This window comes from Octopus sinensis, linkage group LG21 (genome assembly GCF_006345805.1).
Source record: "Octopus sinensis linkage group LG21, ASM634580v1, whole genome shotgun sequence".
NCBI lineage: Eukaryota > Metazoa > Mollusca > Cephalopoda > Octopoda > Octopodidae > Octopus > Octopus sinensis.
In genome coordinates, this window is record NC_043017.1 from 10,586,693 (window position 1) to 10,591,830 (window position 5,138).

Here is a 5,138-nt window from a genome sequence, read left to right on the forward strand (position 1 = left end):
GCTGTAGAGAAGCTACATGGCTACCTCCTGCAATATATAAGGGTGGCTGGTGATGATGAGGGGTCAGGGCTTAGAAGCAGAGGACTGCATCGTGCTCCAGTGTCTGTTTTGGCATAACTTCTATGGCTGGAGACCCTTCCTAGCATCTGCCAGATTACAGAGTGTACAGGGTGCTTTCTTTTTGTGATGCTGGCAGTAGTGAGGTCACCGAGTAACTCACAAGACAAGGGAAAAGAAAAGAGACTCCTTAACTGAGTGGGGATGTAATAAAGGGGTCAGGAGACTTTATGGCTGGTGATGCGATTAAAGTATAAGAGAGAGAGGAACAGGTGTCTTGGTATAACTGAGAGACAAGACTGCTCTTTGCATTGTATGAGGATGAGTGAAAGTAACTAGTAAGAACAAAAACTTGAGATAAAAGAAGGTGAGTGTAAGAAAGAATGCAGAAAAAGGATCAGGAAAGGTGGGGAAGGAGATAAGTTTATTCCCTAATTGAATGCTTTGGATTAGTATGTTTTTCTTTTTATCGCCTCTGAAAGGATGAAAGGCAGAGTTGACCTCAGCGGGATTTGAACTCGTGGCAGATGGAGAAAATACCATGAAGCTTTCCATCCAATGTTCTGGTGACTCTGTTTATTCTCTGCCTCTAGACCAAGAATGGACAAATTTAGTTTTTTTGAGAAGCAGGTTGCATGAGACGTGGGTCATCATCAAGCAGCCACACTACTAAAAATACTTCAAGGTAATTTTTCATAAGGCCTGCCATTCTGAAAATCCTGCAGGGCTGCAGTTAATCCATAACTTGTTCTGACCAGCACATCTGGGGACGTTTCTATGTATGTGTAATGTCTTTTTTTCTCTCTCTCTCTCTCTCTCTCTGTATGTTTCCCTGCCTGTGTGTGCAATGGAGGTGTTTGCCTCCAGTACCAAAACAGGTTCAATGTCCAGTCTGCAATACCAAATTATCAGTATCCAGACAGCTGCCCCTGGTCATCTCATTGACTGATTGTAGTCCTTTAAATCCCAGACATAGGCAACCCTTTTCCAGAAGCAAGCCACATGAGATTTTGCTCATCATGGGCTGCACCACTTAAAAAATTCAGGGTAATTTTTAGTTAAAGGTGCCATTCAGAAAGTCCCATAGGGCCTCAGTTTGGCCCTGACTAAATCCAGACTAAGCCATTCAAAAAAGAAAAATTCTTCTTCACATCTAATCCCCACTCCCCAACGAATGTTCCAAAGTCATTGTTATTTTAGCCCCAAATGAACTTTAATCAGGCAATTCTCTAGCCATGACCATCTCGTTTGTTCAGAGATATCTAGGGTTATATTATTTAAAACATCTTTTATCCTTTTTATTAGGACAGTTGGGTTTGTGGCAATTTTTTTCTTGCAGATTACAGTAATAATGTAGACAAGGGTCTCATATTCGTTTATCTGAATCCACTAACAGCCAGTTAGCAGGAATTGGTAATTCTTGGTACAAGGTTCAATTCCTGTTAAAGACATGAGTCGTGCCAAACTAATGGAGAACCCTTGGTCTGTTAGAAATAGCAGCTAAATCCCTCTTGAATTATACCACTTGTTTGCCTTAAAACAGGGAAGAACTTGTTAGACAATGTAGTAGATTCCAATACCTGAACAGAGAGGATGGTCATGGCTGGAATGTCTTTGATATAGAGAAATACCTGATCAGGACTAACCTGAGATTAAACAATGGCTGAAGAGGAAAATCCAGTTTCCATGGAAACTCAATGCTCACACACACACACACACATATGCGTCTCTCTCTCTCTCTCTTTCTCTTACATTTTCCACTTCACAAGCAATAAAAGACCATCTTTCACTTGAGTGGACAGTTTCACTCCACTCCAGGTGACCAATTACATTCCACTCTATATAACTAGTCATCCCCTCACTCCAGACAACCAGTTACTTTCCACTATAGTTAACCAATCACCCTCCACTCAAGATAGCCACTCCAAGCTGTCTGCTATCTCTGGAAGGAGCAGTGATCAAGTGTTTCCGAAGTGACTGTTTGTAGGCCAAGTGGACAAAACAGACTCCATTCTGGATTCCAGTTGACAGATAAACTCTCAAGTGAGGTGTCACTCTGTGGGATGGTCATATAATCAAATATTTTTGATTGATTTAAAACATCATCATTGTCACCCTTTTGACCGGATCCAGGGAACCTGAGGACTGCATCATGCCCTGCTTTGCCATGGTTGCTATAGCTGGATGTTCTTCCTGATGCTGACCACTTTACAGAGTGTACCAAATGCTTGTTTCATGTCACCAGTGCTAGTCCCACTACTAGATATGACAGTGCCCCTGCTTGTGGTCAGTAATAAGCCGCCTGAGAAAACTGTCCTTTTGAAGGGAGGCCCACTTGAGGCCACTGATTTCTCAGTCCAGCCAGATTATCTACCAGAATCAAAGTATGAGTTCTTTGTAGCTTTCTCTTGCTCCATTTCTCTTCCCAAATAATCCCAGAAGATATACAGGGGTAACACTGCTGCTTGTCCATAGACTATGCTGTTGAAATTAGGGAGGCAAAAAAATTTTAAAAAGGAAAAAGAACCTTAGAGACACAGTTCTATACTTGTTCTTAATTTTAAAAGGAATTGGTGGGGGTTCATTCCATCATGAGGTGCTGCACTGCTTGACCCTTTAGTAAGACCTTACATTACACTAAACATTGGACATTCATTGAGACATTGAGTGACAGGGAATGCAGGACCATAACAAAATAATGAGACAAGGGGGTAGGAGAGAGGGAGAACTGAATTAAGACAGGGGCTCCCACTACTGGGTGGCTTGTATTTTTATTCAGTAGCTTCAGTGTTTCAATTTTGGAATCATATCTTTAGATATGAAGCAGGTTTCTATGATGATGATGATATATATATATATATATATATATATATATATATAAATATATAGATAGATAGATAAGGAAATAATTTTAATCTCAAATGCAGGATAATGCTAATAATATAGCATGAACAGGATTAACTATCCAAATTATATGGATAGATTATCCTATTGATGGTATATTTATAGCATGATCCTGCATTTGAGAATAAAATTATTTCCTTATCTGTATCTTTCAAAACATCTCAGTGCTTCTAAAGAAAACTTTGTTGACTTTCAATATAAGTTTAATTTAACATATATATATATATATGCATGTATGTATATATATTGTTTTGGGAACAAAGAAAGCCCTCTACCACAGTAGAGTGCAATGGTTTATTTATTGCAGACTTAGAGGCCTGTCACTCCATTTGAGTTTACCTGGTATGTTACCAGTCCCTCATACAGGAATTGGCAAATAGACAGGGTTCTGCCGATTCCTGTGTCAGGGACTAAAACATGTCTGAGAATCTCTATGGCGACAAGCCTCTTGGTCCTCCTAAATAAACTACCTGTGTATATACATATGTAGTATGCATTGTATATAAACATGAGTATATGTCTTGGAGGAAAAAATGTGTATATAAAATTAACAAAAACAAATATAAAAAGGGTGTATTTAAGGACCCCACCCTCTTTATCCCCCCCTATTACCCAGATGAAGAAATTGAATTTATAAATGAGAAACGGAAAATTTTTGCTTATTTTAAATAACAAATTCAATACAGAGTATATAGTTTTTATGTAAAGTCCTTATGGATCATGTGGGTCTACATGTATTTATACAAAATATGTGTACATGTGTGTGTGTGTGTGAATGTGTGTATATATGCATATATATATATATATATGCATGTATGTATATATATTGTTTTGGGAACAAAGAAAGCCCTCTACCACAGTAGAGTGCAATGGTTTATTTATTGCAGACTTAGAGGCCTGTCACTCCATTTGAGTTTACCTGGTATGTTACCAGTCCCTCATACAGGAATTGGCAAATAGACAGGGTTCTGCCGATTCCTGTGTCAGGGACTAAAACATGTCTGAGAATCTCTATGGCGACAAGCCTCTTGGTCCTCCTAAATAAACTACCTGTGTATATACATATGTAGTATGCATTGTATATAAACATGAGTATATGTCTTGGAGGAAAAAATGTGTATATAAAATTAACAAAAACAAATATAAAAAGGGTGTATTTAAGGACCCCACCCTCTTTATCCCCCCCATTACCCAGATGAAGAAATTGAATTTATAAATGAGAAACGGAAAATTTTTGCTTATTTTAAATAACAAATTCAATACAGAGTATATAGTTTTTATGTAAAGTCCTTATGGATCATGTGGGTCTACATGTATTTATACAAAATATGTGTACATGTGTGTGTGTGTGTGAATGTGTGTATATATGCATATATATATATATATATATATATATATATATATATATATATATATATATATATAAATTAATCAAAATAAAAACATGATGCCAAGGATTCAGCGGTACATATGTTTCGGGCTTTTATTAGACGGATTTATAACAATGCATAATGTGTGTCTATGGTCTTCTTCACATTATGCATTGTTATAAATCCGTCTAATAAAGGCCTGAAACATATGTACCGCTGAATCCTTGGCATCATGTTTTTATTTTGATTAATTTACTCCACCACCTACACCACCAAACGGTATATACAGGTGCTTACAATTATCAAGTACTCACCCTGAATTTATATATATATATATATATATATATATATATATACATACATACATACATGTATGTATATATATATATATATTATATATATATATATACATACATACATGTATCTGTCTGGAAGTTTGCATCAGTGCTGTTACCCGTTGAATTTGTCTTCTGTGAGTCAAACCTTAACAAATAAGGTTCCTTGTGAAAAATTTAAGCATAAAAATATCATGGAAAGTAATGGTTAACATTTTTTTTTTCTTGTTTTTATTTTAAACCGAATTTTACGAGAGAACTTCATTGCAGGAGTGAAGTTGCGGGAAAGAGAGGTTGAGAGATAATCCCTCTCAAAAAAAAAAACAAAAAAAAACACTCTTATTTGTAGAGAGAATTATTTTAATATAATTATGGAAAGAAAAACGCATACAAAAAAAAATTGTTTTCAAAGAAAATTTTGAGAAAATTAAAAAAAAAAATTCAAATATCTGCAAAAAAAAACAATAAAAAA